This window comes from Salvelinus alpinus, chromosome 30 (genome assembly GCF_045679555.1).
Source record: "Salvelinus alpinus chromosome 30, SLU_Salpinus.1, whole genome shotgun sequence".
NCBI lineage: Eukaryota > Metazoa > Chordata > Actinopteri > Salmoniformes > Salmonidae > Salvelinus > Salvelinus alpinus.
The window spans coordinates 8,770,643-8,790,542 of NC_092115.1; the positions used below are offsets into that span (position 1 = coordinate 8,770,643).

The window sequence follows — 19,900 nt, forward strand, 5'->3', positions numbered from 1 at the left end:
TACTTTCTCTGGACATAGTTTTTTGACTTGCACATTAAACTTCCAAACTTCACAGCTTTGGAAAGGACCGAGGTTACTTGGCGAAATAATATCAATATGTCGTGCCATAAAGTTGATCATTTTACACCAATGATGTCTGTTTCCAAATCCCAATCCCTTTACTTGCATTCCATCAGCATTCAATGGCCGAGTTCTATCGACGTTGGACCTGAATTTCAATGGGGTCTCCCCACCCATGTTCTTACCTTGCTCGAAGCGTATAGCCCACTTCTGCTTTCTCCTCATCACTTTCCTTAGATTCCTACTGCTGCGATGGCCAAGTGGTTTCAGCATTGGAATTGACATCAAATGTCTTCTCCCTGTACAGTTTTCAACTCTGCTTACAGGGTGATGATAAAGTAGACCTTTAATAATTGGATCTATCTCTACTGAATTTAAATTTCCTTATTTTATGGGCTCGTCCAACGATTGAAGTGCTCAGAAAATAGCTTATTTTACTTTGCTTGAAAATATTTCAATTAGGCAGTTGAATTTGGATACTTTTGTCCTTGTGTGATCTACCTAAGAAAGCTTTGATTGCCGAGTGGTTGAAGCGTTGGACTCGAAATCCAATGGGTTCTCCCAGCGCAGGTTTGAACTCTTGACGATCCAGTCTTTATTTGTAACATATCATTGGGGACTTGATATGGATAATGCGTGGACATGTCCTTTGATTCAAGTGCTCAGAATGTATCTTCCATGACAAACATTTCAAGTAAGCTCTTCAACAGCGATATTCAGGTAATTTTAGAGGTAAAATGGACAGAACGAGATAGCGGACTGGTTAAGGCGTTTTAGGTAACAGAAGAAGCTGTGATGGCCGAGAGGTTAAGGCGTTGGATTCGAAATCCAATGGGGTTTCCCCGCGCAGGTTCGAACCCTCCTCACAGCGCTTTGACAAAGCTGTCTTTATTTGCAACATGTCATTGGGGACTTGATATGGATAATGTCCTTAAACCGTGGACTTGTCCTTTGATTCAAGTGCTCAGAATATGTGTTCCTTGACAAACAGTTCAAATAGGCTCTTCAGTAGATGGTCTAGTCTTTACAGAAGTAAAGTGGACAGGATGAGATGGCCGACTGGTTAAGGCCTGGAATTTTACATAGCAAGCTGCGATGGCCGAGTGGTTAAGGCGTTGGACTTGAAATCCAATGGGGTCTCCCCGCGCAGGTTCAAACCCTGCTCGCAGCGCTATGGCAAACCTGTCTTTATTTTTAACATATCATTGGGGACTTGATATGGATAATGCGTGGACATGTCCTTTGATTCAAGTGCTCAGAATTTATCTTCCATGACAAACATTTCAAGTAAGCTCTTCAACAGCGATATTCAGGTAATTTTAGAGGTAAAATGGACAGAATGAGATAGCGGACTGGTTAAGGCGTTGTACGTAACATAAGAAGCTGTGATGGCCGAGAAGTTAAGGCGTTGGATTCGAAATCCAATGGGGTCTCCCCGCGGAGGTTCGAACCCTGCTAGCAGCGCTATGGCAAACCTGTCTATATTTTTAACATACACTTAGTGACTTGATATGGATAATGTCCTTAATACATGGAATTGTTCAGTGATTCAGGTGCTCAGAATATATTTGCCTTGACAAACAGTTAAAATAGGCTCTTCAGTACAGATACTGTTGTTTCTGTAAGAATTATGTTGGAAATACTGAGAGCCAGGTGGTTAAGTCCTCAGACTTGAAACCCAATTGGGTCTCCCTGCTCTTTTTCAAAATCTTATTCTCAGTGAATAGTCCACTTGTACTTTCTCTGGACATAGTTTTTTGACTTGCACATTAAACTTCCAAACTTCACAGCTTGCGAAATAAGATCAATATGTCGTGCCATCAAGTTGACCATTTTACACCAATGATGTCTGTTTCCAAATCCCAATCCCTTTACTTGCATTCCAACAGCTGCAATGGCCGAGTTCTTTCGACGTTGGACCTGAATTTCAATGGGGTCTCCCCACCCATGTTCTTACCTTGCTCGAAGCGTATAGCCCACTTCTGCTTTCTCCTCATCACTTTCCTTAGATTCCTACTGCTGCGATGGCCAAGTGGTTTCAGCATTGGAATTGACATCAAATGTGTTCTCCCTGTACAGTTTTCAACTCTGCTTACAGGGTGATGATAAAGTAGACCTTTAATAATTGGATCTATCTCTTCTGAATTTAAATTTCCTTATTTTATGTGCTCGTCCAACGATTGAAGTGCTCAGAAAATAGCTTATTTTACTTTGCTTGAAAATATTTCAATTAGGCAGTTGAATTTGGATACTTTTGTCCTTGTGTGATCTACCTAAGAAAGCTTTGATTGCCGAGTGGTTGAAGCGTTGGACTCGAAATCCAATGGGTTCTCCCAGCGCAGGTTTGAACTCTTGACGATCCAGTCTCTATTTGTAACATATCATTGGGGACTTGATATGGATAATGCGTGGACATGTCCTTTGATTCAAGTGCTCAGAATTTATCTTCCATGACAAACATTTCAAGTAAGCTCTTCAACAGCGATATTCAGGTAATTTTAGAGGTAAAATGGACAGAATGAGATAGCGGACTGGTTAAGGCGTTGTACGTAACATAAGAAGCTGTGATGGCCGAGAAGTTAAGGCGTTGGATTCGAAATCCAATGGGGGCTCCCCGCCGAGGTTCGAACCCTGCTCGCAGCGCTATGGCAAACCTGTCTATATTTTTAACATACACTTAGTGACTTGATATGGATAATGTCCTTAATACATGGAATTGTTCAGTGATTCAGGTGCTCAGAATATATTTGCCTTGACAAACAGTTAAAATAGGCTCTTCAGTACAGATACTGTTGTTTCTGTTAGAATTATGTTGGAAATACTGAGAGCCAGGTGGTTAAGTCCTCAGACTTGAAACCCAATTGGGTCTCCCTGCTCTTTTTCAAAATCTTATTCTCAGTGAATAGTCCACTTGTACTTTCTCTGGACATAGTTTTTTGACTTGCACATTAAACTTCCAAACTTCACAGCTTGCGAAATAAGATCAATATGTCGTGCCATCAAGTTGACCATTTTACACCAATGATGTCTGTTTCCAAATCCCAATCCCTTTACTTGCATTCCAACAGCTGCAATGGCCGAGTTCCTTCGACGTTGGACCTGAATTTCAATGGGGTCTCCCCACCCATGTTCTTACCTTGCTCGAAGCGTATAGCCCACTTCTGCTTTCTCCTCATCACTTTCCTTAGACTCCTACTGCTGCGATGGCCAAGTGGTTTCAGCATTGGAATTGACATCAAATGTGTTCTCCCTGTACAGTTTTCAACTCTGCTTACAGGGTGATGATAAAGTAGACCTTTAATAATTGGATCTATCTCTTCTGAATTTAAATTTCCTTATTTTATGTGCTCGTCCAACGATTGAAGTGCTCAGAAAATAGCTTATTTTACTTTGCTTGAAAATATTTCAATTAGGCAGTTGAATTTGGATACTTTTGTCCTTGTGTGATCTACCTAAGAAAGCTTTGATTGCCGAGTGGTTGAAGCGTTGGACTCGAAATCCAATGGATTCTCCCAGCGCAGGTTTGAACTCTTGACGATCCAGTCTTTATTTGTAACATATCATTGGGGACTTGATATGGATAATGCGTGGACATGTCCTTTGATTCAAGTGCTCAGAATTTATCTTCCATGACAAACATTTCAAGTAAGCTCTTCAACAGCGATATTCAGGTAATTTTAGAGGTAAAATGGACAGAACGAGATAGCGGACTGGTTAAGGCGTGGTAGGTAATAGAAGAAGCTGTGATGGCCGAGAGGTTAAGGCGTTGGATTCGAAATCCCATGGGGTCTCCCCGCGCAGGTTCGAACCCTGCTCACAGCGCTTTGACAAAGCTGTCTTTATTTGCAACATGTCATTGGGGACGTGATATGGATAATGTCCTTTAACCGTGGACTTGTCCTTTGATTCAAGTGCTCAGAATATGTGTTCCTTGACAAACAGTTCAAATAGGCTCTTCAGTAGATAGTCTAGTCTTTACTGAAGTAAAGTGGACAGGATGAGATGGCCGACTGGTTAAGGCCTGGAATTTTACAAAGCAAGCTGCGATGGCCGAGTGGTTAAGGCGTAGGACTTGAAATCCAATGGGGTCTCCCCGCGCTGGTACGAACCCTGCTTGCAGCGCTATGGCAAACCTGTCTTTATTTTTAACATATACTTAGTGACTTGATATGGATAATGTCCTTAATACATGGAATTGTTCAGTGATTCAGGTGCTCAGAATATATTTGCCTTGACAAACAGTTAAAATAGGCTCTTCAGTATAGATAATGTTGTTTCTGTTAGAATTACGTTGGAAATACTGAGAGCCAGGTGGTTAAGTCCTCAGACTTGAAACCCAATTGGGTCTCCCTGCTCTTTTTCAAAATCTTATTCTCAGTGAATAGTCCACTTGTACTTTCTCTGGACATAGTTTTTTGACTTGCACATTAAACTTCCAAACTTCACAGCTTGCGAAATAAGATCAATATGTCGTGCCATCACGTTGACCATTTTACACCAATGATGTCTGTTTCCAAATCCCAATCCCTTTACTTGCATTCCAACAGCTGCAATGGCCGAGTTCTTTCGACGTTGGACCTGAATTTCAATGGGGTCTCCCCACCCATGTTCTTACCTTGCTCGAAGCGTATAGCCCACTTCTGCTTTCTCCTCATCACTTTCCTTAGATTCCTACTGCTGCGATGGCCAAGTGGTTTCAGCATTGGAATTGACATCAAATGTGTTCTCCCAGTACAGTTTTCAACTCTGCTTACAGGGTGATGATAAAGTAGACCTTTAATAATTGGATCTATCTCTTCTGAATTTAAATTTCCATATTTTATGGGCTCGTCCAACGATTGAAGTGCTCAGAAAATAGCTTATTTTACTTTGCTTGAAAATATTTCAATCAGGCAGTTGAATTTGGATTCTTTTGTCCTTGTGTGATCTACCTAAGAAAGCTTTGATTGCCGAGTGGTTGAAGCGTTGGACTCGAAATCCAATGGGTTCTCCCAGCGCAGGTTTGAACTCTTGACGATCCAGTCTTTATTTGTAACATATCATTGGGGACTTGATATGGATAATGCGTGGACATGTCCTTTGATTCAAGTGCTCAGAATTTATCTTCCATGACAAACATTTCAAGTAAGCTCTTCAACAGCGATATTCAGGTAATTTTAGAGGTGAAATGGACAGAACGAGATAGCGGACTGGTTAAGGCATTTTAGGTAACAGAAGAAGCTGTGATGGCCGAGAGGTTAAGGTGTTGGATTCGAAATCCCATGGGGTCTCCCCGCGCAGGTTCGAACCCTGCTCACAGCACTTTGACAAAGCTGTCTTTATTTGAAACATTTATTGGGGACGTGATATGGATAATGTCCTTAAACCGTGGACTTGTCCTTTGATTCAAGTGCTCAGAATATGTGTTCCTTGACAAACAGTTCAAATAGGCTCTTCAGTAGATAGTCTAGTCTTTACAGAAGTAAAGTGGACAGGATGAGATGGCCGACTGGTTAAGGCCTGGAATTTTACAAAGCAAGCTGCGATGGCCGAGTGGTTAAGGCGTAGGACTTGAAATCCAATGGGGTCTCCCCGCGCTGGTACGAACCCTGCTTGCAGCGCTATGGCAAACCTGTCTTTATTTTTAACATATACTTAGTGACTTGATATGGATAATGTCCTTAATACATGGAATTGTTCAGTGATTCAGGTGCTCAGAATATATTTGCCTTGACAAACAGTTAAAATAGGCTCTTCAGTATAGATAATGTTGTTTCTGTTAGAATTACGTTGGAAATACTGAGAGCCAGGTGGTTAAGTCCTCAGACTTGAAACCCAATTGGGTCTCCCTGCTCTTTTTCAAAATCTTATTCTCAGTGAATAGTCCACTTGTACTTTCTCTGGACATAGTTTTTTGACTTGCACATTAAACTTCCAAACTTCACAGCTTGCGAAATAAGATCAATATGTCGTGCCATCACGTTGACCATTTTACACCAATGATGTCTGTTTCCAAATCCCAATCCCTTTACTTGCATTCCAACAGCTGCAATGGCCGAGTACTTTCGACGTTGGACCTGAATTTCAATGGGGTCTCCCCACCCATGTTCTTACCTTGCTCGAAGCGTATAGCCCACTTCTGCTTTCTCCTCATCACTTTCCTTAGATTCCTACTGCTGCGATGGCCAAGTGGTTTCAGCATTGGAATTGACATCAAATGTGTTCTCCCAGTACAGTTTTCAACTCTGCTTACAGGGTGATGATAAAGTAGACCTTTAATAATTGGATCTATCTCTTCTGAATTTAAATTTCCATATTTTATGGGCTCGTCCAACGATTGAAGTGCTCAGAAAATAGCTTATTTTACTTTGCTTGAAAATATTTCAATCAGGCAGTTGAATTTGGATTCTTTTGTCCTTGTGTGATCTACCTAAGAAAGCTTTGATTGCCGAGTGGTTGAAGCGTTGGACTCGAAATCCAATGGGTTCTCCCAGCGCAGGTTTGAACTCTTGACGATCCAGTCTTTATTTGTAACATATCATTGGGGACTTGATATGGATAATGCGTGGACATGTCCTTTGATTCAAGTGCTCAGAATATATCTTCCATGACAAACATTTCAAGTAAGCTCTTCAACAGCGATATTCAGGTAATTTTAGAGGTGAAATGGACAGAACGAGATAGCGGACTGGTTAAGGCATTTTAGGTAACAGAAGAAGCTGTGATGGCCGAGAGGTTAAGGTGTTGGATTCGAAATCCCATGGGGTCTCCCTGCGCAGGTTCGAACCCTGCTCACAGCACTTTGACAAAGCTGTCTTTATTTGAAACATTTATTGGTGACGTGATATGGATAATGTCCTGAAACCGTGGACTTGTCCTTTGATTCAAGTGCTCAGAATATGTGTTCCTTGACAAACAGTTCAAATAGGCTCTTCAGTAGATAGTCTAGTCTTTACAGAAGTAAAGTGGACAGAATGAGATGGCCGACTGGTTAAGGCCTGGAATTTTACATAGTAAAATGCGATGGCCGAGTGGTTAAGGCGTTGGACTTGAAATCCAATGGGGTCTCCCCGCGCAGGTTCGAACCCTGCTCGCAGCGCTATGGCAAACCTGTCTATATTTTTAACATATACTTAGTGACTTGATATGGATAATGTCCTTAATACATGGAATTGTTCAGTGATTCAGGTGCTCAGAATATCTTTGCCTTGACAAACAGTTAAAATAGGCTCTTCAGTACAGATACTGTTGTTTCTGTTAGAATTACGTTGGAAATACTGAGAGCCAGGTGGTTAAGTCCTCAGACTTGAAACCCAATTGGGTCTCCCTGCTCTTTTTCAAAATCTTATTCTCAGTGAATAGTCCACTTGTACTTTCTCTGGACATAGTTTTTTGACTTGCACATTAAACTTCCAAACTTCACAGCTTGCGAAATAAGATCAATATGTCGTGCCATCACGTTGACCATTTTACACCAATGATGTCTGTTTCCAAATCCCAATCCCTTTACTTGCATTCCAACAGCTGCAATGGCTGAGTTCTTTTGACGTTGGACCTGAATTTCAATGGGGTCTCCCCACCCATGTTCTTACCTTGCTCGAAGCGTATAGCCCACTTCTGCTTTCTCCTCATCACTTTCCTTAGATTCCTACTGCTGCGATGGCCAAGTGGTTTCAGCATTGGAATTGACATCAAATGTGTTCTCCCTGTACAGTTTTCAACTCTGCTTACAGGGTGATGATAAAGTAGACCTTTAATAATTGGATCTATCTCTTTTGAATTTAAATTTCCTTATTTTATGGGCTCGTCCAACGATTGAAGTGCTCAGAAAATAGCTTATTTTACTTTGCTTGAAAATATTTCAGTTAGGCAGTTGAATTTGGATACTTTTGTCCTTGTGTGATCTCCCTAAGAAAGCTTTGATTGCCGAGTGGTTGAAGCGTTGGACTCGATATCCAATGGGTTCTCCCAGCGCAGGTTTGAACTCTTGACGATCCAGTCTTTATTTGTAACATATCATTGGGGACTTGATATGGATAATGCGTGGACATGTCCTTTGATTCAAGTGCTCAGAATTTATCTTCCATGACAAACATTTCAAGTAAGCTCTTCAACAGCGATATTCAGGTAATTTTAGAGGTAAAATGGACAGAACGAGATAGCTGACTGGTTAAGGCGTTGTAGGTAACAGAAGAAGCTTTTATGGCAGAGAGGTTAAGGCGTTGGATTCGAAAACCAATGGGGTTTCCCCGCGCAGGTTCGAACCCTGCTCGCAGCTCTATGGCAAACCTGTCTATATTTTTAACATATACTTAGTGACTTGATATGGATAATGTCCTTAATACATGGAATTGTTCAGTGATTCAGGTGCTCAGAATATCTTTGCCTTGACAAACAGTTAAAATAGGCTCTTCAGTACAGATACTGTTGTTTCTGTTAGAATTACGTTGGAAATACTGAGAGCCAGGTGGTTAAGTCCTCAGACTTGAAACCCAATTGGGTCTCCCTGCTCTTTTTCAAAATCTTATTCTCAGTGAATAGTCCACTTGTACTTTCTCTGGACATAGTTTTTTGACTTGCACATTAAACTTCCAAACTTCACAGCTTGCGAAATAAGATCAATATGTCGTGCCATCACGTTGACCATTTTACACCAATGATGTCTGTTTCCAAATCCCAATCCCTTTACTTGCATTCCAACAGCTGCAATGGCTGAGTTCTTTTGACGTTGGACCTGAATTTCAATGGGGTCTCCCCACCCATGTTCTTACCTTGCTCGAAGCGTATAGCCCACTTCTGCTTTCTCCTCATCACTTTCCTTAGATTCCTACTGCTGCGATGGCCAAGTGGTTTCAGCATTGGAATTGACATCAAATGTGTTCTCCCTGTACAGTTTTCAACTCTGCTTACAGGGTGATGATAAAGTAGACCTTTAATAATTGGATCTATCTCTTTTGAATTTAAATTTCCTTATTTTATGGGCTCGTCCAACGATTGAAGTGCTCAGAAAATAGCTTATTTTACTTTGCTTGAAAATATTTCAGTTAGGCAGTTGAATTTGGATACTTTTGTCCTTGTGTGATCTACCTAAGAAAGCTTTGATTGCCGAGTGGTTGAAGCGTTGGACTCGATATCCAATGGGTTCTCCCAGCGCAGGTTTGAACTCTTGACGATCCAGTCTTTATTTGTAACATATCATTGGGGACTTGATATGGATAATGCGTGGACATGTCCTTTGATTCAAGTGCTCAGAATTTATCTTCCATGACAAACATTTCAAGTAAGCTCTTCAACAGCGATATTCAGGTAATTTTAGAGGTAAAATGGACAGAACGAGATAGCTGACTGGTTAAGGCGTTGTAGGTAACAGAAGAAGCTTTTATGGCAGAGAGGTTAAGGCGTTGGATTCGAAAACCAATGGGGTTTCCCCGCGCAGGTTCGAACCCTGCTCACAGCGCTTTGACAAAGCTGTCTTTATTTGCAACATGTCATTGCGGACGTGATATGGATAATGTCCTTAAACCGTGGACTTGTCCTTTGATTCAAGTGCTCAGAATATGTGTTCCTTGACAAACAGTTCAAATAGGCTCTTCAGTAGATAGTCTAGTCTTTACAGAAGTAAAGTGGACAGAATGAGATGGCCGACTGGTTAAGGCCTGGAATTTTACATTGCAAAATGCGATGGCCGAGTGGTTAAGGCGTTGGACTTGAAATCCAATGGGGTCTCCCCGCGCAGGTTCGAACCCTGCTCGCAGCGCTATGGCAAACCTGTCTATATTTTTAACATATACTTAGTGACTTGATATGGATAATGTCCTTAATACATGGAATTGTTCAGTGATTCAGGTGCTCAGAATATCTTTGCCTTGACAAACAGTTAAAATAGGCTCTTCAGTACAGATACTGTTGTTTCTGTTAGAATTACGTTGGAAATACTGAGAGCCAGGTGGTTAAGTCCTCAGACTTGAAACCCAATTGGGTCTCCCTGCTCTTTTTCAAAATCTTATTCTCAGTGAATAGTCCACTTGTACTTTCTCTGGACATAGTTTTTTGACTTGCACATTAAACTTCCAAACTTCACAGCTTGCGAAATAAGATCAATATGTCGTGCCATCACGTTGACCATTTTACACCAATGATGTCTGTTTCCAAATCCCAATCCCTTTACTTGCATTCCAACAGCTGCAATGGCTGAGTTCTTTTGACGTTGGACCTGAATTTCAATGGGGTCTCCCCACCCATGTTCTTACCTTGCTCGAAGCGTATAGCCCACTTCTGCTTTCTCCTCATCACTTTCCTTAGATTCCTACTGCTGCGATGGCCAAGTGGTTTCAGCATTGGAATTGACATCAAATGTGTTCTCCCTGTACAGTTTTCAACTCTGCTTACAGGGTGATGATAAAGTAGACCTTTAATAATTGGATCTATCTCTTTTGAATTTAAATTTCCTTATTTTATGGGCTCGTCCAACGATTGAAGTGCTCAGAAAATAGCTTATTTTACTTTGCTTGAAAATATTTCAGTTAGGCAGTTGAATTTGGATACTTTTGTCCTTGTGTGATCTACCTAAGAAAGCTTTGATTGCCGAGTGGTTGAAGCGTTGGACTCGATATCCAATGGGTTCTCCCAGCGCAGGTTTGAACTCTTGACGATCCAGTCTTTATTTGTAACATATCATTGGGGACTTGATATGGATAATGCGTGGACATGTCCTTTGATTCAAGTGCTCAGAATTTATCTTCCATGACAAACATTTCAAGTAAGCTCTTCAACAGCGATATTCAGGTAATTTTAGAGGTAAAATGGACAGAACGAGAAAGCTGACTGGTTAAGGCGTTGTAGGTAACAGAAGAAGCTTTTATGGCAGAGAGGTTAAGGCGTTGGATTCGAAAACCAATGGGGTTTCCCCGCGCAGGTTCGAACCCTGCTCGCAGCTCTATGGCAAACCTGTCTATATTTTTAACATATACTTAGTGACTTGATATGGATAATGTCCTTAATACATGGAATTGTTCAGTGATTCAGGTGCTCAGAATATCTTTGCCTTGACAAACAGTTAAAATAGGCTCTTCAGTACAGATACTGTTGTTTCTGTTAGAATTACGTTGGAAATACTGAGAGCCAGGTGGTTAAGTCCTCAGACTTGAAACCCAATTGGGTCTCCCTGCTCTTTTTCAAAATCTTATTCTCAGTGAATAGTCCACTTGTACTTTCTCTGGACATAGTTTTTTGACTTGCACATTAAACTTCCAAACTTCACAGCTTGCGAAATAAGATCAATATGTCGTGCCATCACGTTGACCATTTTACACCAATGATGTCTGTTTCCAAATCCCAATCCCTTTACTTGCATTCCAACAGCTGCAATGGCTGAGTTCTTTTGACGTTGGACCTGAATTTCAATGGGGTCTCCCCACCCATGTTCTTACCTTGCTCGAAGCGTATAGCCCACTTCTGCTTTCTCCTCATCACTTTCCTTAGATTCCTACTGCTGCGATGGCCAAGTGGTTTCAGCATTGGAATTGACATCAAATGTGTTCTCCCTGTACAGTTTTCAACTCTGCTTACAGGGTGATGATAAAGTAGACCTTTAATAATTGGATCTATCTCTTTTGAATTTAAATTTCCTTATTTTATGGGCTCGTCCAACGATTGAAGTGCTCAGAAAATAGCTTATTTTACTTTGCTTGAAAATATTTCAGTTAGGCAGTTGAATTTGGATACTTTTGTCCTTGTGTGATCTACCTAAGAAAGCTTTGATTGCCGAGTGGTTGAAGCGTTGGACTCGATATCCAATGGGTTCTCCCAGCGCAGGTTTGAACTCTTGACGATCCAGTCTTTATTTGTAACATATCATTGGGGACTTGATATGGATAATGCGTGGACATGTCCTTTGATTCAAGTGCTCAGAATTTATCTTCCATGACAAACATTTCAAGTAAGCTCTTCAACAGCGATATTCAGGTAATTTTAGAGGTAAAATGGACAGAACGAGATAGCTGACTGGTTAAGGCGTTGTAGGTAACAGAAGAAGCTTTTATGGCAGAGAGGTTAAGGCGTTGGATTCGAAAACCAATGGGGTTTCCCCGCGCAGGTTCGAACCCTGCTCACAGCGCTTTGACAAAGCTGTCTTTATTTGCAACATGTCATTGCGGACGTGATATGGATAATGTCCTTAAACCGTGGACTTGTCCTTTGATTCAAGTGCTCAGAATATGTGTTCCTTGACAAACAGTTCAAATAGGCTCTTCAGTAGATAGTCTAGTCTTTACAGAAGTAAAGTGGACAGAATGAGATGGCCGACTGGTTAAGGCCTGGAATTTTACATTGCAAAATGCGATGGCCGAGTGGTTAAGGCGTTGGACTTGAAATCCAATGGGGTCTCCCCGCGCAGGTTCGAACCCTGCTCGCAGCGCTATGGCAAACCTGTCTATATTTTTAACATATACTTAGTGACTTGATATGGATAATGTCCTTAATACATGGAATTGTTCAGTGATTCAGGTGCTCAGAATATCTTTGCCTTGACAAACAGTTAAAATAGGCTCTTCAGTACAGATACTGTTGTTTCTGTTAGAATTACGTTGGAAATACTGAGAGCCAGGTGGTTAAGTCCTCAGACTTGAAACCCAATTGGGTCTCCCTGCTCTTTTTCAAAATCTTATTCTCAGTGAATAGTCCACTTGTACTTTCTCTGGACATAGTTTTTTGACTTGCACATTAAACTTCCAAACTTCACAGCTTGCGAAATAAGATCAATATGTCGTGCCATCACGTTGACCATTTTACACCAATGATGTCTGTTTCCAAATCCCAATCCCTTTACTTGCATTCCAACAGCTGCAATGGCTGAGTTCTTTCGACGTTGGACCTGAATTTCAATGGGGTCTCCCCACCCATGTTCTTACCTTGCTCGAAGCGTATAGCCCACTTCTGCTTTCTCCTCATCACTTTCCTTAGATTCCTACTGCTGCGATGGCCAAGTGGTTTCAGCATTGGAATTGACATCAAATGTGTTCTCCCTGTACAGTTTTCAACTCTGCTTACAGGGTGATGATAAAGTAGACCTTTAATAATTGGATCTATCTCTTTTGAATTTAAATTTCCTTATTTTATGGGCTCGTCCAACGATTGAAGTGCTCAGAAAATAGCTTATTTTACTTTGCTTGAAAATATTTCAGTTAGGCAGTTGAATTTGGATACTTTTGTCCTTGTGTGATCTACCTAAGAAAGCTTTGATTGCCGAGTGGTTGAAGCGTTGGACTCGATATCCAATGGGTTCTCCCAGCGCAGGTTTGAACTCTTGACGATCCAGTCTTTATTTGTAACATATCATTGGGGACTTGATATGGATAATGCGTGGACATGTCCTTTGATTCAAGTGCTCAGAATTTATCTTCCATGACAAACATTTCAAGTAAGCTCTTCAACAGCGATATTCAGGTAATTTTAGAGGTAAAATGGACAGAACGAGATAGCTGACTGGTTAAGGCGTTGTAGGTAACAGAAGAAGCTTTTATGGCAGAGAGGTTAAGGCGTTGGATTCGAAAACCAATGGGGTTTCCCCGCGCAGGTTCGAACCCTGCTCACAGCGCTTTGACAAAGCTGTCTTTATTTGCAACATGTCATTGCGGACGTGATATGGATAATGTCCTTAAACCGTGGACTTGTCCTTTGATTCAAGTGCTCAGAATATGTGTTCCTTGACAAACAGTTCAAATAGGCTCTTCAGTAGATAGTCTAGTCTTTACAGAAGTAAAGTGGACAGAATGAGATGGCCGACTGGTTAAGGCCTGGAATTTTACATAGCAAAATGCGATGGCCGAGTCGTTAAGGCGTTGGACTTGAAATCCAATGGGGTCTCCCCGCGCAGGTTCGAACCCTGCTCGCAGCTCTATGGCAAACCTGTCTATATTTTTAACATATACTTAGTGACTTGATATGGATAATGTCCTTAATACATGGAATTGTTCAGTGATTCAGGTGCTCAGAATATCTTTGCCTTGACAAACAGTTAAAATAGGCTCTTCAGTACAGATACTGTTGTTTCTGTTAGAATTACGTTGGAAATACTGAGAGCCAGGTGGTTAAGTCCTCAGACTTGAAACCCAATTGGGTCTCCCTGCTCTTTTTCAAAATCTTATTCTCAGTGAATAGTCCACTTGTACTTTCTCTGGACATAGTTTTTTGACTTGCACATTAAACTTCCAAACTTCACAGCTTGCGAAATAAGATCAATATGTCGTGCCATCACGTTGACCATTTTACACCAATGATGTCTGTTTCCAAATCCCAATCCCTTTACTTGCATTCCAACAGCTGCAATGGCTGAGTTCTTTCGACGTTGGACCTGAATTTCAATGGGGTCTCCCCACCCATGTTCTTACCTTGCTCGAAGCGTATAGCCCACTTCTGCTTTCTCCTCATCACTTTCCTTAGATTCCTACTGCTGCGATGGCCAAGTGGTTTCAGCATTGGAATTGACATCAAATGTGTTCTCCCTGTACAGTTTTCAACTCTGCTTACAGGGTGATGATAAAGTAGACCTTTAATAATTGGATCTATCTCTTTTGAATTTAAATTTCCTTATTTTATGGGCTCGTCCAACGATTGAAGTGCTCAGAAAATAGCTTATTTTACTTTGCTTGAAAATATTTCAGTTAGGCAGTTGAATTTGGATACTTTTGTCCTTGTGTGATCTACCTAAGAAAGCTTTGATTGCCGAGTGGTTGAAGCGTTGGACTCGATATCCAATGGGTTCTCCCAGCGCAGGTTTGAACTCTTGACGATCCAGTCTTTATTTGTAACATATCATTGGGGACTTGATATGGATAATGCGTGGACATGTCCTTTGATTCAAGTGCTCAGAATTTATCTTCCATGACAAACATTTCAAGTAAGCTCTTCAACAGCGATATTCAGGTAATTTTAGAGGTAAAATGGACAGAACGAGATAGCTGACTGGTTAAGGCGTTGTAGGTAACAGAAGAAGCTTTTATGGCAGAGAGGTTAAGGCGTTGGATTCGAAAACCAATGGGGTTTCCCCGCGCAGGTTCGAACCCTGCTCACAGCGCTTTGACAAAGCTGTCTTTATTTGCAACATGTCATTGCGGACGTGATATGGATAATGTCCTTAAACCGTGGACTTGTCCTTTGATTCAAGTGCTCAGAATATGTGTTCCTTGACAAACAGTTCAAATAGGCTCTTCAGTAGATAGTCTAGTCTTTACAGAAGTAAAGTGGACAGAATGAGATGGCCGACTGGTTAAGGCCTGGAATTTTACATAGCAAAATGCGATGGCCGAGTGGTTAAGGCGTTGGACTTGAAATCCAATGGGGTCTCCCCGCGCAGGTTCGAACCCTGCTCGCAGCTCTATGGCAAACCTGTCTATATTTTTAACATATACTTAGTGACTTGATATGGATAATGTCCTTAATACATGGAATTGTTCAGTGATTCAGGTGCTCAGAATATCTTTGCCTTGACAAACAGTTAAAATAGGCTCTTCAGTACAGATACTGTTGTTTCTGTTAGAATTACGTTGGAAATACTGAGAGCCAGGTGGTTAAGTCCTCAGACTTGAAACCCAATTGGGTCTCCCTGCTCTTTTTCAAAATCTTATTCTCAGTGAATAGTCCACTTGTACTTTCTCTGGACATAGTTTTTTGACTTGCACATTAAACTTCCAAACTTCACAGCTTGCGAAATAAGATCAATATGTCGTGCCATCACGTTGACCATTTTACACCAATGATGTCTGTTTCCAAATCCCAATCCCTTTACTTGCATTCCAACAGCTGCAATGGCTGAGTTCTTTTGACGTTGGACCTGAATTTCAATGGGGTCTCCCCACCCATGTTCTTACCTTGCTCGAAGCGTATAGCCCACTTCTGCTTTCTCCTCATCACTTTCCTTAGATTCCTACTGCTGCGATGGCCAAGTGGTTTCAGCATTGGAATTGACATCAAATGTGTTCTCCCTGTACAGTTTTCAACTCTGCTTACAGGGTGATGATAAAGTAGACCTTTAATAATTGGATCTATCTCTTTTGAATTTAAATTTCCTTATTTTATGGGCTCGTCCAACGATTGAAGTGCTCAGAAAATAGCTTATTTTACTTTGCTTGAAAATATTTCAGTTAGGCAGTTGAATTTGGATACTTTTGTCCTTGTGTGATCTACCTAAGAAAGCTTTGATTGCCGAGTGGTTGAAGCGTTGGACTCGATATCCAATGGGTTCTCCCAGCGCAGGTTTGAACTCTTGACGATCCAGTCTTTATTTGTAACATATCATTGGGGACTTGATATGGATAATGCGTGGACATGTCCTTTGATTCAAGTGCTCAGAATTTATCTTCCATGACAAACATTTCAAGTAAGCTCTTCAACAGCGATATTCAGGTAATTTTAGAGGTAAAATGGACAGAACGAGATAGCTGACTGGTTAAGGCGTTGTAGGTAACAGAAGAAGCTTTTATGGCAGAGAGGTTAAGGCGTTGGATTCGAAAACCAATGGGGTTTCCCCGCGCAGGTTCGAACCCTGCTCACAGCGCTTTGACAAAGCTGTCTTTATTTGCAACATGTCATTGCGGACGTGATATGGATAATGTCCTTAAACCGTGGACTTGTCCTTTGATTCAAGTGCTCAGAATATGTGTTCCTTGACAAACAGTTCAAATAGGCTCTTCAGTAGATAGTCTAGTCTTTACAGAAGTAAAGTGGACAGAATGAGATGGCCGACTGGTTAAGGCCTGGAATTTTACATTGCAAAATGCGATGGCCGAGTGGTTAAGGCGTTGGACTTGAAATCCAATGGGGTCTCCCCGCGCAGGTTCGAACCCTGCTCGCAGCGCTATGGCAAACCTGTCTATATTTTTAACATATACTTAGTGACTTGATATGGATAATGTCCTTAATACATGGAATTGTTCAGTGATTCAGGTGCTCAGAATATCTTTGCCTTGACAAACAGTTAAAATAGGCTCTTCAGTACAGATACTGTTGTTTCTGTTAGAATTACGTTGGAAATACTGAGAGCCAGGTGGTTAAGTCCTCAGACTTGAAACCCAATTGGGTCTCCCTGCTCTTTTTCAAAATCTTATTCTCAGTGAATAGTCCACTTGTACTTTCTCTGGACATAGTTTTTTGACTTGCACATTAAACTTCCAAACTTCACAGCTTGCGAAATAAGATCAATATGTCGTGCCATCACGTTGACCATTTTACACCAATGATGTCTGTTTCCAAATCCCAATCCCTTTACTTGCATTCCAACAGCTGCAATGGCTGAGTTCTTTCGACGTTGGACCTGAATTTCAATGGGGTCTCCCCACCCATGTTCTTACCTTGCTCGAAGCGTATAGCCCACTTCTGCTTTCTCCTCATCACTTTCCTTAGATTCCTACTGCTGCGATGGCCAAGTGGTTTCAGCATTGGAATTGACATCAAATGTGTTCTCCCTGTACAGTTTTCAACTCTGCTTACAGGGTGATGATAAAGTAGACCTTTAATAATTGGATCTATCTCTTTTGAATTTAAATTTCCTTATTTTATGGGCTCGTCCAACGATTGAAGTGCTCAGAAAATAGCTTATTTTACTTTGCTTGAAAATATTTCAGTTAGGCAGTTGAATTTGGATACTTTTGTCCTTGTGTGATCTACCTAAGAAAGCTTTGATTGCCGAGTGGTTGAAGCGTTGGACTCGATATCCAATGGGTTCTCCCAGCGCAGGTTTGAACTCTTGACGATCCAGTCTTTATTTGTAACATATCATTGGGGACTTGATATGGATAATGCGTGGACATGTCCTTTGATTCAAGTGCTCAGAATTTATCTTCCATGACAAACATTTCAAGTAAGCTCTTCAACAGCGATATTCAGGTAATTTTAGAGGTAAAATGGACAGAACGAGATAGCTGACTGGTTAAGGCGTTGTAGGTAACAGAAGAAGCTTTTATGGCAGAGAGGTTAAGGCGTTGGATTCGAAAACCAATGGTGTTTCCCCGCGCAGGTTCGAACCCTGCTCACAGCGCTTTGACAAAGCTGTCTTTATTTGCAACATGTCATTGCGGACGTGATATGGATAATGTCCTTAAACCGTGGACTTGTCCTTTGATTCAAGTGCTCAGAATATGTGTTCCTTGACAAACAGTTCAAATAGGCTCTTCAGTAGATAGTCTAGTCTTTACAGAAGTAAAGTGGACAGAATGAGATGGCCGACTGGTTAAGGCCTGGAATTTTACATAGCAAAATGCGATGGCCGAGTGGTTAAGGCGTTGGACTTGAAATCCAATGGGGTCTCCCCGCGTAGGTTCGAACCCTGCTCACAGCGCAATGGCAAACCTGTCTATATTTTTAACATATACTTAGTGACTTGATATGGATAATGTCCTTAATACATGGAATTGTTCAGTGATTCAGGTGCTCAGAATATCTTTGCCTTGACAAACAGTTAAAATAGGCTCTTCAGTACAGATACTGTTGTTTCTGTTAGAATTACGTTGGAAATACTGAGAGCCAGGTGGTTAAGTCCTCAGACTTGAAACCCAATTGGGTCTCCCTGCTCTTTTTCAAAATCTTATTCTCAGTGAATAGTCCACTTGTACTTTCTCTGGACATAGTTTTTTGACTTGCACATTAAACTTCCAAACTTCACAGCTTGCGAAATAAGATCAATATGTCGTGCCATCACGTTGACCATTTTACACCAATGATGTCTGTTTCCAAATCCCAATCCCTTTACTTGCATTCCAACAGCTGCAATGGCCGAGTTCTTTCGACGTTGGACCTGAATTTCAATGGGGTCTCCCCACCCATGTTCTTACCTTGCTCGAAGCGTATAGCCCACTTCTGCTTTCTCCTCATCACTTCCCTTAGATTCCTACTGCTGCGATGGCCAAGTGGTGTCAGCATTGGAATTGACATCAAATGTGTTCTCCCTGTACAGTTTCCAACTCTGCTTACAGGGTGATGATAAAGTAGACCATTAATAATTGGATCTATCTCTTCTGAATGTAAATTTCCTTATTTTATGGGCTCGTCCAACGATTGAAGTGCTCAGAAAATAGCTTATTTTACTTTGCTTGAAAATATTTCAATTAGGCAGTTGAATTTGGATACTTTTGTCCTTGTGTGATCTACCTAAGAAAGCTTTGATTGCCGAGTGGTTGAAGCGTTGGACTCGAAATCCAATGGGTTCTCCCAGCGCAGGTTTGAACTCTTGACGATCCAGTCTTTATTTGTAACATATCATTGGGGACTTGATATGGATAATGCGTGGACATGTCCTTTGATTCAAGTGCTCAGAATTTATCTTCCATGACAAACATTTCAAGTAAGCTCTTCAACAGCGATATTCAGGTAATTTTAGAGGTAAAATGGACAGAACGAGATAGCTGACTGGTTAAGGCGTTGTAGGTAACAGAAGAAGCTTTTATGGCAGAGAGGTTAAGGCGTTGGATTCGAAAACCAATGGGGTTTCCCCGCGCAGGTTCGAACCCTGCTCACAGCGCTTTGACAAAGCTGTCTTTTTTTGCAACATGTCATTGCGGACGTGATATGGATAATGTCCTTAAACCGTGGACTTGTCCTTTGATTCAAGTGCTCAGAATATGTGTTCCTTGACAAACAGTTCAAATAGGCTCTTCAGTAGATAGTCTAGTCTTTACAGAAGTAAAGTGGACAGGATGAGATGGCCGACTGGAATTTTACATGGCAAGCTGCGATGGCCGAGTGGTTAAGGCGTTGGACTTGAAATCCAATGGGGTCTCCCCTTGCAGGTTCGAACCCTGCTCGCAGCGCTATGGTAAACCTGTCTTTATTTTTAACATATACTTAGTGACTTGATATGGATAATGTCCTT

General features: G+C 41.3%; 11 non-coding genes across 11 annotated transcripts; all 11 read left to right on the forward strand.

The window, feature by feature from the left end:
* Positions 1–849: 849 nt before the first annotated feature.
* Positions 850–931, forward strand: trnas-cga (transfer RNA serine (anticodon CGA)). Its single transcript has one exon. It is a non-coding gene; the product is annotated as a tRNA-Ser (tRNA).
* A 218-nt stretch (positions 932–1,149) lies between these two features.
* On the forward strand, positions 1,150–1,231 carry trnas-uga (transfer RNA serine (anticodon UGA)). Its single transcript has one exon. It is a non-coding gene; the product is annotated as a tRNA-Ser (tRNA).
* A 211-nt stretch (positions 1,232–1,442) lies between these two features.
* trnas-cga (transfer RNA serine (anticodon CGA)) lies at positions 1,443–1,524 on the forward strand. Its single transcript has one exon. It is a non-coding gene; the product is annotated as a tRNA-Ser (tRNA).
* Positions 1,525–2,621: 1,097 nt separating this feature from the next.
* On the forward strand, positions 2,622–2,703 carry trnas-cga (transfer RNA serine (anticodon CGA)). Its single transcript has one exon. It is a non-coding gene; the product is annotated as a tRNA-Ser (tRNA).
* A 1,097-nt stretch (positions 2,704–3,800) lies between these two features.
* Positions 3,801–3,882, forward strand: trnas-cga (transfer RNA serine (anticodon CGA)). Its single transcript has one exon. It is a non-coding gene; the product is annotated as a tRNA-Ser (tRNA).
* A 218-nt stretch (positions 3,883–4,100) lies between these two features.
* On the forward strand, positions 4,101–4,182 carry trnas-uga (transfer RNA serine (anticodon UGA)). The gene has a single exon. It is a non-coding gene; the product is annotated as a tRNA-Ser (tRNA).
* Positions 4,183–5,279: 1,097 nt separating this feature from the next.
* On the forward strand, positions 5,280–5,361 carry trnas-cga (transfer RNA serine (anticodon CGA)). The gene has a single exon. It is a non-coding gene; the product is annotated as a tRNA-Ser (tRNA).
* A 217-nt stretch (positions 5,362–5,578) lies between these two features.
* trnas-uga (transfer RNA serine (anticodon UGA)) lies at positions 5,579–5,660 on the forward strand. The gene has a single exon. It is a non-coding gene; the product is annotated as a tRNA-Ser (tRNA).
* Positions 5,661–6,757: 1,097 nt separating this feature from the next.
* Positions 6,758–6,839, forward strand: trnas-cga (transfer RNA serine (anticodon CGA)). Its single transcript has one exon. It is a non-coding gene; the product is annotated as a tRNA-Ser (tRNA).
* Positions 6,840–18,291: 11,452 nt separating this feature from the next.
* trnas-uga (transfer RNA serine (anticodon UGA)) lies at positions 18,292–18,370 on the forward strand. The gene has a single exon. It is a non-coding gene; the product is annotated as a tRNA-Ser (tRNA).
* Positions 18,371–19,756: 1,386 nt separating this feature from the next.
* trnas-uga (transfer RNA serine (anticodon UGA)) lies at positions 19,757–19,838 on the forward strand. The gene has a single exon. It is a non-coding gene; the product is annotated as a tRNA-Ser (tRNA).
* The last annotated feature ends 62 nt before the right edge of the window (positions 19,839–19,900 follow it).